We start from the raw sequence: 14,539 nt of genomic DNA, 5'->3' as shown, positions 1-14,539 counted from the left end.
GTGACTGAGCATCACCCTAAACACACCACCACCATAGTAATGTAGTGCTGTGGCAGCATCATGCTGTGGGACTGCTTTTCCTCAAAGATTCCATATATTAGCTTTTAAAAAGTGTCATCATGACTTGCTTTTAAAATGTTTTTATATTTCAAAGTCTAGGTTGAAAACCACTGGTTTAGAACTGTGGTTTCTAACCCTGCTGAAATAATTCTGTGCTGCATGTTTGGGGTGTCCCCTCGCTGCCACTTGACTTAGATGGAGGAGTGATTAACCAGCTACTATAGCTATAACATGATGTCTAGAAGGACATCATTTGAAACAGGTAAGCTCAAACAGAGACAGATCTGAATAATGCAGTGTGGGGGGCCTTAATGACTTGTTTTGGAATCCACTGATTCAAAAGGATTGAATGCAGCAGCTATCCTCCCTGTGGGGATGCATGGTGATGGCAGCATCATGCTGTGTGGGTCTTTGGGGTTTTGTCTTTGTTTTGTGTTTTTTAGCAGAGTCATGACTGTTTTCTAATGATACAAAACACAGAACTGCGTTTTGCGCTCGTACTTGCCTTGGTGTCTGAGTTGAGCTGGATGCTGGTCACCTCAGAGTATCCACTAATTCCATCTTGAATAAAGTACTTTTATTGTTTGCTAGGTTGGAGAAATGTTGGGCCCTCCACCATTTAATGACTTTATTAAACAGAAATCCTCCTGTAGGTCATCCTTACGTGTAACTTGAACTCATTTTCCCTCATCATTTCCACAAGATGTCATGTCCTTCCAGGGCTCAACCCTGTAGAATACCGTACCTATTTCAGTGAGGAAAAGCACAAGTTTTCAAGTCTTTAAAATACATTTAGAAATTTGGTTGCAAGACTCTTAAACATGTGATCATGTGTGAAATAGGTGCATTATAGTGATAAACACAGAAACAGGCCATGTGCATATTTGATCATTATCACTTTCTGTGCAATACCAATGGGATCAGTGCAACATTAATCAAATCAGAGCAATATTAGTGAGTCCAATACAAATAATTAGCATTTTTTGTTTCTTTCATATAGTTATTGACTTATTGTTTGTCTACTAACCATGATGTATGTACTTTGTACTTAATGGTGTCTGTATCTGTCCATGTTTAGTGTGTGTTTTAGATACCTTATTTGTCTGTGATATTAACCTGATTGGAGGACAGCAGATTGAAATTAGCCAGCAGCTATAATCTGGCATATTTACATTGTCTAGAGTTTATTAATATGCATTTGAAACAGTGCGGGAATTTATAACCTAGCATTTATTTAGGGAAGTGTACATAGATGCATTGGGGCTTAACTACTGAGTTGCCAGTCTGCTTATCAAAAGGTGTTTGAGTTAGGGCCAAATGAAAAAAGCTATTGTAAAGAGAGTTTTAGGTAAGACCTGTTAGCTAAATCTGAACCTTCAACTTGTATGCTACACTTAGTTCCAACCAAATTATTGAAATAAGGATTACCTTTGATTACCAGCCCCATTCTAGATATAATTAATCCTTAGTTAGTAGACATGAATGAAAACCCTTAAGGATAATTTAATTAAACCTGAGAAAGCTTTTTCCAAATCAAGTAATAAAATTGTACAAATTGTTTGCTTATTATTGCACCACTGCTACATTGTGTTTTGGGGTAGTGGAAGCCTATGTAGTGGTTTGGGCATAGAGCTTGGAATCCTGAGGTTCTGAGTTTGAGCCCCACTTCCACAGCCTGACACTCTGGATCTCTGAGCAAAGACCCTTAACCTCCAAAATGCTCCCCAAGGCGCCCCACGATGGCAGCCCACTGTTCCCCAAGGGGATGGGTTAAATGCAGAGGTACATTTCTCCAATGTGAGATCAATAAAGTTCAGTTATTATTAATTAAGGAAGTGGTTGTAGTTTAACATTATTCTGCTGCTAAAATGGTCTAGTCAAATTTCTGATACTGAATTCAACCCAGAATCTGTGGCAAGACCTGCGCATTGCTTTTAACTCTTCATCACAACTGACTGAGCTTCAGCTATTTTGCAGAGACAAAAACATATATTTCTCTCAATAATCAAAGGAAGAAGAAACATACCCCAAAGGTCATGCAGCTGTAATCACAGCTAAAGTTAGTTTTGTAAGCTGAATAGGGATGCTAACTGCGTCTTGATGTAGGCCAATTCAGAGGAAACTAAATCCAAAACCTGGCTCTAACCATCAGGTAGTAGCATCTAGCATGAAAAGATCAAAAACTAAAAAGAAAGTTTGAAATGCCGTCATATAATGCAGAGTAGTGAGTATCAACGATGTGTCATAAACCCTGTTCCCTCACTAAGTGCTACAATAAGGCTTATCCTGTTGGATGTGGCTTATTTGGCCTTATTCAGATCTGCACGCAGGCAGGGGGTTGAATCTGCTGCTCTCTGGGACCTGAAAGGTGTTTGTGTGTAGGGGTGGGGGCTGTTAACGCCGTCGGGCCCTTAGATACACGTGTGTAAGCATGACCTTGGGAAGTGATGACCTCATCAACATCCCTGCCTCCAAAGCTAATCTGTTTCATTCTGAAGGATGCTCTCGCAATGGAGCCACTCATGAAGGTGACATTGGTGTGTGGGGGGGGCTGCAAGTGGCGTGGAAACACACCCCTCTCTCCAAGGCGCATACACAAGCACATCCGAATACGGATTACAGGCACGCCACATACAAGTAGGTGAGTGAACTGCAAATGGAATAGAGACAGAAAAATACTAGTAGGGAACACTTTCAATAAACCACAACAACTACGATATAAACCTCTCAGTTTGCAGCTGCTCAGGACCAAAAACCCCTGCAGCAGGTGCTGCTGCATAATGCTGGTGAACAGATAAAAATGCTGCAGATTTCTGCTCTTGGGGTAGCTCAGTTGTTCATGTTCTCTTGTGCATGAGTTCAAACCCAATAATCACTTCCATATCTACTGTATGAGACATTCTATAGCTAATCTTCGGTAACTCCCCAAGATATAAAAGCACCCAGCAGGTGTTAAATAATATAAAGCTTAAATATTTTTTTTTCTAATAATGCTTAACAGTTTTTTTTTTCTAACCTCAGGGCTGTGTTGCAGCCCTGGAGGAATTTTGACAATAATCTCACTTCTTTTTTCCCCCTCATAGTCTCATTTTACACTGCAAGCGTGAACATCTTCACCCTCTTCTCTGTAAACACATACCCTTAAGCAAGGCACCTTTTGCTGATGTGGTGGAGCTGATGGGTAGAAAGATATGAGACTACAAGCTGACTATATGGGTGCGATACAAGCAGGAAGACGAGCACACTTGTGGAGAGCATCACTGTATGAAACTCAATGGTAAACATACAGAATTTTAGCAGCCAGTTGAAGTTCATTTTAAGTCTTTTTCCAATGTATCAAATTGAGAAAAAAGAATAACTTATTGATTGATATATTTGATCTCTTTTTTTCCCAAAGTAGAACTGATAAAATCCCTCAAATAAGTTATTAATTTGTCCCATCAACATAATTTTACACTGAATATCTGTAAAAAATGGTAAATTTAAATATTTATTGCAAGAACATCCATCCAGCAAATGCAGTTTTGTTTAATAAATCCTTAAGGTCATATGCATTCCTAGCTCTCTATATTACACCGAGTGGAAGAATTAATCGTTTATTCATACTTTGTTATTTTTTTTTGTATTAAATTTCTATCTAGTAATCCATGACATTTTGTTTCTCAGACAAATCCATATTTTTCATGTAGGAGCAGGAATAGGATGGTACAAAGGTGAGTTACTGTATTACAGTAATGAATGCCATCTGGTGGTCACTTATTCTCTTTAGAAGTTATTTATAATACCAAATGGTTGTTTAAAAGGCATGCCAATTTTATTTTATTTTTTTATTTGTTTTATTTTTTTTTTGTTTTCTGGCAAAAAAAATCCAGTGGTTTTGGTTTAAAACAACATAAGAATTTGGATAATTGCATCCTTCTCAAAGCACAGTAGAGGATGTGTGGTGCTGTGGACCAGTTTGTCTTCCATATGTCATGAGAAGTTTGTTAAAGCACAGAGAATTGCAAAGTAATTGCATTTCATTGATATTTATAATAACAGAATCTTAAGGGCTCTGCTAGAAAAACTTAAATCAGGTTCTTGTTGGGAGTTTCGGCAAGAAAATGATCCAAAGGGATCAGTGCAAAGTTGTTTACAAGACATAAAGCCAGCATTTTCCTGTCTCAATTCACAGACCTTCTGCAGAATACCTTTGGTGTAACCTAAAGAGAAGAAAGTGTAAGAAGACCAACCCAGACCCAGTCTCGAACTCCAGTTATGTCAAAAGGCTCAGGATGACGTCACATTCAAGTCCCATTTGAGTGTTAGGGGGAATAAAATATCTAAATATATAAAGTAAACCAGTTCTCAAGGATTGGAATTTTGTACCTCTGCTGAAGAAGACCTGGAGAGGTAGAACAGTAAAGCGCCCCACTGTGCAAATGCACATTAAGAACAGTGGAGGACAGACAATACGACAGACAATATAGAAAGAATGTATGTAGTACCAAAAAAGCATCTTCTTTTTTTTTTTTATGCTTTTTTTTTTGGTACTTTATACACTTTTATATTATGTGTCATATTTTTTATCTTTAATGGCATTTGCTGTAACTCTTTTTACTCTTTATAAGCTACTGGAACTAGGAGTAATCCCAAGGGATAAATAAAGTTAGTGTAAGTAGTCTGCGATGCTCTGCAGGGGCGGAGCTACACAGGGGGCAGGGTTGACAATGGGGCACCCCTAGTCAATCACTGGCCACCCTAATGTCACCATATCAGGTGATTTGAAACACACTGCATAACCTCTGGAACAAGCAGTTAACCTCTAAAACAGAGCGGGCAGCAGTTATAGCCTAAAGTTGAATGTCCCAAATAAATCTATTTTCATCTGATCGTTGTCATTATATACCATAAATTGACAACAAAATTACAGTAATTAATGAATTATTCATATCAATATGCCAAAATACAATAAAATAAAATAAAACAACAACAGAACTCTTGTTTTTTTTTCAGAATAGGCTTTGTGCTTTATGGGGAAGACAAGGAAATTGTGAATCTGCAGTGATTTAGAAGTCTTCTACAAAATAAGAGATATGGAACCACTATTCAAGCTATTCAATATGTATATTATGCATAATTCTAACTGATTTAGACAACATAGATAGATACATATGTGTGTAGATTCATCAGCAAGGCATTTATGAACATTTCAAAGATGTATTTATTTTTTTTGTAATAAAGATTTTCTTGCTTGCACATTTTCCAGTTGGTACAGTGTGATTATGTAGGTTATATAGGTTCTAAACTGGATTTGGCTCCTGTTAGTTATCGACCACCCCTCAGTATACAATTGGTCTTTGCCTAGCCACCCCCATGAAAGTGTTTTGGATCTGCTTCTAATGCTCTGGACCTTCTTTTAATCATTATTGTAAACTAATTAGAGAAATACCACCAAAATCTTGATAGAAATCAATAGATTTTGATCTGGAAAACTCAAAACAGGTTGTTGCTAGGTCTTCCAGCACGATTAGGTTCTGAAGAAGACACAGCTAGAGCAACACAGAAGTGGTTTGCTAGAAACAAAATCCACTTTCTATGGCTATATGGGTCCAGGACCTATTAAAAACAAAAAGTCAAAGCTAATAGATGATCTGGGAGACAGAATCTCACTGTTGGGTATGGTAGAGAATATGTCATGCTTGGGGACTGTTCCTTTGAAAGAGCTATGTAACCTTATTAAAGTGCATGGCATTATTAACTCTGAAAAACACGACCAAACCAGGGCATAATGATAAATAAATTTAATGTTTTTGTGATTATGTCTATTTACAGGATAACACAAAACACATATGAAATTCAACCATCTCCTTTAATGATTGTCAATCCATATCTTAATGATAAGCCATAAAACTGTTTTGATCTAAGAGCAGCTTATAGGAGAGAATCCGGGAGGATCTGGAGAAATATTTTGCTGGACAGATACTGAGAAGTTAGTGACTTTACCTTCACAAATGTTATTTCACTTTACAAAAATGTATATATAGAGCAATGTGAGTAAAAGGCATCTTTAGGTGTAGATTCAGTGTGTCTGTCGTTGATAATATATTTCTAAATAGATTGAGCTGCTGTTTTCCGTTGGTGAGGGAAGCCGGCCTGTTCGCTTGCAGAGCGGCAGACTGCTCTGTGCCTTCCCTTCAACTGTTTCTCTCAGACTCGGAGGAAAGCATGAGTGGACGGTTTCAAGCTCCCCTCTCGCTGAATTGATTCTACTATGGGTCCTCAAGAAACACAGCGCTGAAACGCAGGGGCGGATTACTCCCTGTTATTGTTCCGTTTTCAACATTTCCCCACCTTAAACAGGCCACTTTACCTTAATTCCTCTGTATAACGCGATTTTAATTCGACAGGTCACTCAAACGGCAGCGCTTTTTGGCAAACCGCGCTCTCGGGGAAGCGCACGTCCTCTGCTCCCCCCCTGTACCCAAACATGGTACGTCCCACAATTTATTCCAGGGAAAGACTGACAGTTTTTTGGGTCATGAAGCAGCTGTTCAAGTCAGTGGTTCGCCCTCCCTCCGCAAGAATAAGGAATTAGTACATTTCAAATTAGATAACGACAAACGGCGAAGCAAGAAGAAGCAAAAGTATGACAATATGTCCAGAGCACAGCATAAAGCTTTTAAAGTTGAGGGGAAATTATTTATATTTTGTTTAGAAAAGAAAAACTTGATTTTTTTTTCATAGATGGTTCAAATTTTCTCTCTCCAATGTTGCGTCTTTGTTGATATCTCCTTGCAATTAAGCATTGGGGTGAAAAACATAAGCATAATTTCTTTGGAATTGAGGAAATGTATATATATGTATATACCGGTATATATAAAAAAAATCACACACCAGAAACTGATAGAAAATGACTGCTGACCTCTGTGTAATAAATCAAGTTAAGGATGCTTCACCCAATCCACCAGTCTGGCCTACTTGGAGATGTGGACCAACATCAGTACCAATTTAGATGCTTCCGTAATTTTCAACCCTAGTACGCAGCCCTCTGATTTGCATCTTATTTATCAATTACAAAGCATTCTCAAGCTTGTGTTCAGTTTTACGCCGGGTGCATTGTGAAGCAATGATGTTTATGAGGCCAGGCTTGATTTGTGCCCGTGCTTTGTTTCTGTGCATACGCGCACATTTAGCATGGGTCAAGCCCCTTGGAAACAGCAGCAGAGGTCCTCTGCTTTTAAGTGGATTAAAACTCCAGCTCAATCCCCAGAGCCGGCAGGCATTGGACAGACTGGGGTGTAGTTTAGATGAGGACTTAAGACTGATTATCTCTCATGCTGTCTTTGTTTTTTGCTGTTCTGTTGCAGACATGGGTAATACAATACAGTGTGCTTAAATCAACATGCTTTGCATCTCAAAAGTGACAAAAATATTTGATATTTTATTCAGAGTTTTGCAGTGCTGGTCAAAGTGGTACACACATTCCGACAAGGGTCAAATTTATACATACACCCCCACTATTGGAGGGAAAATTGGAAATACTTAGTTGTGGAAAAGAAAAATGCTCTTTATTCCTCGGCAAGCTTCTGTCATAATACTGGCTGGATATTTGACCACTCTTTTTTTTATAACAATCATTGGAGCTCATCAAAGTGGGTTGGTTCCTTGCAAATAGCTTTCTTTAAAGGGTAAACCATAACTATGCTATACAATAGATGTCTAAAAGATAATTACTAACCTTGTTTATCCATCCAAGAAGCCTTGGATTTGGTATAATCTGCTGGAAAATCTTAATATTTCCTTTTTTTAACAGGTAGATGTAGAATGGTAGTGGAAGCTAGAGGTAGTGCTCTTCTTTACTTTGAGGATTTACCTATAAAAGTATTATACTATTATATTGAATATATATTATATTATTTAGGTATAAAAAGATCACTTTGACTCCTTCATAAGTTAAAGCTACAGTGTGTAACTTTTAGCGACATCTAGTGGTCAGACTGCAGCAACATGAACATCTCCCCCCACCGCTTCTCCCCCCCAACAGTACGGCGAGCTTTACGGGACAAAATGTCTTCCACGACGTCCGCATCACCTACCTTCTCAAGTGATGAGGTTTGTTTACATAGATAATTTTACAGATAGTATTTCATTAGTCTGTGTAGGGTATAGATTTCATGTAGACTCAAGATAATAAATATACCCGTTATTTTTTCTACATCGTTGTGACATTTTGGCGATCTCGCAATCGCTAGTTTGTTGGCTCTGCGCTGCCGTAGCGCAAAGATGTCTGCCTCCATGGCTGCGAGACCCGCTCCTATGTAATTATAAATAACGAATTCTAAGGCAACGCAAATATTAAGGTTAAGAGGCTGAGCTCATAGATGATGATAAATAACATAGTTATGTATAATATATTACATTTCTGACTGTATATCCCTGTAATTATTACACACTGTAGCTTTAATATTTTCAAAGTTGAAAAAGCTACATCTTTGTCTTACCTTTCCTCAAAATATCTCTGTAAGATACATTTTCTCCACATGGATAGCTCTTGCTGCTCTTGATGTGAAAACCTATGCTTGGATAGCAAGAGAGGAAATGCACCATTTTTATTTCCATGAGAAGCGTGCAAGGAGGAAACCTTTGTTCTCTTCAGAGAAAGATGAAGGTCAGATGATCGAATAGAGAAAGGAATAATTGTCTTTGGACAAATTTATCTAAAAGTAAATTATTTGAAAACTGTTTCAAAGAGCACAGCTTTCATCCTTATACCAGCTACAGAGTAAGGAGATGGAAGTATTATAGTTTTGGGCTGCTTTACTGCAGCTCTAGAGTTTAGAGGGAAAATGTGAGACTATGTAAAACATTTAAGCTTCAGCTGAACCCCTCCAACATTTCTCCCGGTGACAGCAATGGTTGGGGCAAACTTTATTTAGGCTTAAACTCATTGAACTCATCTCAATCATGTTGTTTTATTCAAAGGGGGATAAAGAGCGACCAGAGGTAAGGGTGTCCTAATTTTTTCCTCATTTAAAGAACACCTTTTCATATCTTTTGTTTGAGTAAAAATAAGTTATTTTGTTTGGTTATTTGATTATTTTACGGCTACATTAGACAGTCATGTGTGTATTTTTCTTGAGAACTACATCTTTAATAGGGCAGTGCTATGTTTTCTTCGTAACGGTGGCCCATATTTGATTGTTTATCTGCAGAATTTGCATGTCTTAGTGAATTAACATCTAAAGTTCAATTTTGTGGTGGAAGTATCATAATCTGGGGTCACACCGCTCTGTATGTAACTGGGATGTGTGCTTGAAGATTTCAGTTTTTCAGTGTCGAAAGAGTCCATACATTCACCCAAATCAACAAAATAATAGTTTTTGTAGAAAAAAAGAAAACAAAACATTTTTAAGGGCTTTGCTTAACTGAAAATAATGGGAACTTTCACACCAAAGCTTGTTTGAAATAAATAAATAAATAAATAAATAAATAAATAAATAAATAAATAAATAAATAAATAAATAAATAAATAAAGATGATGGTAATGTGATGCAATGTGTTAAAGATGTGTTAAAGAGTTCAGTCCCAACCTACAACAGTATAGCACCTTCACTAAAAAAATAATGCATCCGATTTTTTAATTTACTTTTTACATTTAGTTACTTTAATACAATTGTTTCATGTTAGCAGGGCAGAACATAAAATAATAGTTTTAAAGTAACTAAATATGATAAACTAAATGCCAAAAGCGGTTGCATTATTTTTTTCAGTGTTAAAGAATCACTGGGCAATGTACCCTGCTCACCTGCCAGTGCTGTAAATTTGTTCATCTGAGATCTGCCCCAACTGCTGAGCACTGTAGCCAAAACAGCCGCAACGGTTAATTTACAGAGAAAATTAAATTATCTTGTTACAATGCAATGTTCTGCTGAATATTCTGAGTAACTCTGACACACTCCACCCACCTTAACAATGTTAGAGATCCTCTTTCAAAAAGGGAGAGCCAAAGTTTCAACATCAGGTTCACTGGCATCTTATAATGAAGGGCAGATGTTGTTAAGAGGAAAAAAACAAAACCACAACACAAGATGCGTGCAGTAAAAGGAGATATTCAGTTTGTCCTTCTGACGATTGAAGATTACTTATCTTAAAAAGGTAAACATAATCATAATAATAATTCAAATTAATAATTTGTTCTGGAGTCTCTTACAGATCTTTATGTTCACCACACTAACTCCAAATAACTTGAATAATATGAAACAGAAATGTTATTTTTAACATAAAGGCAACACAGAAGTTTATAATAGCTCTTAATCTATTTTCATAAAGTTCTGTTTTTAATTTGTACAGATGGATAATAAAAGTAAACAAAAATTATATTTCAAATTACATATCTGCCGATCTGATTTTTGATGAATGTAAAATTTTTGATAGACATTTTTTTTAAGAATTGTTTAAGAATTATTTTTAAATCCTAAATCTTACAAAATGAACAGTAAAATAAAGTAAAGAGTAAATATCTGTAATCTTCAGTAATCTCGTAAAAGGATAAATACACACTCGTTTTCTACCAAAAATGGCTTTTTGGAGTTTCGGAGCTGCTAACCGCTATTCTTCTCCAACTTTTTACAGTTTCCATTAAAACTTTGCTTAAGAAATACTTTTTACAAATAATTCGCCTTTAATATAAATTATTGAATTTTTCCACCTTACAATTCTTTTAGATATGTGCTAATGTTGATTAATATTTAGTTTCCCGTTTTTTAGTGAACAGAAGAAATGAAAATCCCTCAAGAGCATCCATCAGAGGTAGTGTTTCAGTTTAGTGTCAGACTTTACACTTACAGACAGTACACTAAGTATCTTAATCTACACAGTCCCACTAAGTATCTTCATCAACTAAACACACGGTTTTCTGTCACTAAAAACCAAATAATGAGCTTCATAAAGTGGTGCTAAACAGTGAAATCTAAGTAAGTCACTTTTTCTTAAAATAAGTGCATTTTTTTCCTGAATTGAGGAGGTAAGTTTGGCCAATGGAATAAGAAAATTTACACTTAAAACAAGAAAAAAAAAACAAAAAAACAATTGCATTGCCTTATTTTTTGTGCATATTATCTAATTATCTTTTAAGAGTAAAAATACTAATTCCATTGGCAAATCATCCTATTTACCTACTCACATTAAGGGTAAATACACTTAATTTAAGAATTTTTTACTCATTTCTACATATTTTTTGCAGTGTACAATGTTCTGGGGACAGTTTATATACGAAACCAATTTTAATATTTTATAGTTTGTTTTGTGATAGAACATTTGTAATAACAGGCAATGAGTCTAACATGTTGCTCTCTGTTTTACTCCTCGTTGTGAAAGTTTCTTTTAGTCTTATTGGCAGCTGGTCAATAAAGGGCGTTGGCCCCCGCCCACCAGCTCAATGACCTTGATAATGACATAAAAAATAAGTAATTAAAATGAAATCATGAAATTCAAATATTTGGAAAAATATTGATATTTGTTTTTAGATGTGCAAGATAAATATTTTATCCTTAATGATGAGTAAAGCTGTTTCGTTTTTTTGATGGATTGGTGACATATGTAGGGCACAAAAATGTTTGCTCATTGACTCTCATTAAAAGTCGTACATGCGCAGTAGCTCCTCTGCAATACAGAGGTATAGGAGAGGTCAGGGAGCACCAGAGCGACACCCTGAGGTGAAGTGTTTTTATAATGTTTTTTGTTGTTGGCATCCATATAAATATACTCTTGTGATAACTTAGTATAAGTTTGATTGTTTTTTGTTATATGTCTATTTTGAATTTATAGCCCCGCTGGAGAAAACTCCACCAACCATGTGAGAAAGAAATATGCTACATCGGACCTGATTTAAAAAGTTTCCATCTCCCATTTTACCAGAACAATTTTTTGCAAAAGCTAAAAACCACCTCAAGCGAGATGGCAACAATTTTTTTGATAGTTTGAGAAAGTTTTTTCACAATTTTTCTGATTTAATCAAGCTTTTCTGTTGCCATACTTTAAATGTGCACCTAGTATGGCATACCCAGAAGCCTGATATAGCTTTATGCTTGATTCGCTTGCTGACGCAGCTGTGAGGCAAATTCTTTTGAGAATTTCTGTCTCATATTGTAAAATCTAAATCTCTTCTGGGAACATGTTGCTAGAGTTTGACAATAAATCTGTCCTAAACATTTAAGTTTGCTGATCTTACTGCTATGAGGAGGCTTTGACATCCAAGTGTAGACGTGTAATGTAAATGAAACACACAATAAGTACCTGCCAGCACACTAAATTGGTGAAAATAAGGTTTTTATATTCTTTTTTTTTTTTTTTAGAGAAATAACTTGAAACTGACAAAATGACAAAAAAATATTTGAAACAATGAAAAAAATATTTGATTCAGTTTTTCAAATTCAGAGGTGATTCTTTCTAACTTAAATTATCGCTGTCTGTTTTTTATGGAATGGGGCTTCAGATCAAAGAGGTCAACATTCAGGAGCTGTCGGCTATAGGGCTGTCTCTCAAACTTCAGATATAATCTATTTTTATGTAATAAGTTTATAAAAACAAAAACATGTAACTGGAAAATTATAATATTTTATGAATCTGCACACCATCATCAGTCCATGTTTGCCCTATAAACACATAAACATAGAAAATGTTTGATGTTTTAAAGTCATTCCTGGTTTCCATGGTTCCTTTTCCCATCTCTAAAGTTATCTTCCATCCCACTTTTTTCAATTTGAAATATAGCTGTCATGATTTTCCCTGATAGCTGACCTTAATTTTTTATTTAATTCACCTGCCTAACTTTACCCGGTCTCTAATTATCAGTCATCTTATTCACCTGTTTCTGCTGCTTCATATACAGCTCAGCTCAGCTAGCAGGGCAAGATCAGTGTTTGATGTTTGTTTCATTAGTTTTTGTTATTCCAAGGTTCATGTCCCCGTCTCTGGAGGACAGTGGGTTGAGACGGTTTTGGTGTTTGTGTTGTCTTGTCCTAATCATGTCCTGGCTCTTTTCCACTGAGCGCTCGTTCCAGTTTTGCTCAGCGGAGGGGAAGCTAGTTTAAAGTCCCGTAATCCTGGCTCCTAGGTGGAGACCAGTTTAAAGTTTCTGTAATTATCCTGGTACCATGTCTTGTCTCTGTGTCCCTCAACCACAGAGCCTGCCTGTCTGCATCTGTCCTTGTCTGTCTGAGCTGGCTGCTGGACTCATGGAACTCTGAACCTGCCTTCATGATCTGTGGATTTCTGGAACCATGGATCTGTCTGTTCCTGAGTGGATCGGGTCTCCTGACCAGGCTGAAGACTCCTGGATTCCAGAACTGTTCTGTCTGATCTGTTTTCCCTGACCTGGATCGGATTCCTGCCTGCCTGCTCGCTGAGGTTGCTGCATCTGAGACACACTGGGCAACTCTGCACTGCGGCTCGTTTAGAAGTCCATCGGCTGGATCCTGCCTTCCTCGGTGAGGATGGACTCAACTGATTAACCAGGTAAGTGACTCACACAGTTAATCATCTCCTGTCAGCTGATCGTGGTCACTTACCTATGTTTCTCTCTCTTGCTTCTGTTCCATTTTGTGTTTTTGGGTAAATAAATGTTTTGAACTTTCCCACTGTCCGTCTCACCTTGAAAACTGGGTCCATCTGTCTCGTTTCTTTGACAACAGCGATTATATTTTTGTCAATTTCAAGTCCTTTTTGAACAAACTTTAGCTCCATACTCTTGGCCCTGCTTCTTACTTTTTTCGGCCACGTTTATCTTATGAATTATTGGTCTCAAAGTAACTTCTTGGCACCAAAACAGACAGCCCAAGTACCACCAGTGGTCCTTTTACCACAGTTTGAGAATCATAGCTACCCAAAAAACATCTTACTGGATGCATTTACAGTCAACAATATAATGATAGAAGAAGGTGTCAGTATGAGAAACAAAGTTTTACTTTTTTGGGCAGGGATGGCATGTTTTTCAAAACTAAAACATCTTTTTGCACAGTTGTTAACTTTAAAGTTTTTCCACATCTAAATGAAGAGTATTGCAAAATATTTCAGGGAGAGAGGCCTAAGGCAAACTTGCATAAATAACTACACCATGCTACTGTGATCGATATAGCTGTATGGACTTGACAACAACTGTCACCCATTACAGACTGCAGCTGCCTCTACAAATGTAACCTGTTGCAAATGAATGTGAACTGTATAACACAAGGGGGAAGGCACTTTCTAAGAAGGCTTCATAGTTGTGAAGACACAAGCTCAGTTAAGAGAGACAGAACAGTATCGCTTCACTGGCAGCTATGAATTATTAGAAATTCTGAAAAAACTCATAACAATTAAAGGGCCCTGTGTAGCTGATGATGCCTGGCTAAATTCTGCATAATTACAACAGATTTTCCCTGTTTACTGACGAGGTAATCACTGAAGAACATCATATAACAACAGCAACACCCAAGATCCTGAGATATAATATGGAGAG

This window comes from Cyprinodon variegatus, unplaced genomic scaffold (genome assembly GCF_000732505.1).
Source record: "Cyprinodon variegatus isolate N-32 unplaced genomic scaffold, C_variegatus-1.0 Scaffold404, whole genome shotgun sequence".
NCBI classification, from domain to species: domain Eukaryota; kingdom Metazoa; phylum Chordata; class Actinopteri; order Cyprinodontiformes; family Cyprinodontidae; genus Cyprinodon; species Cyprinodon variegatus.
Note: the sequence above shows the minus strand (reverse complement) of the source record.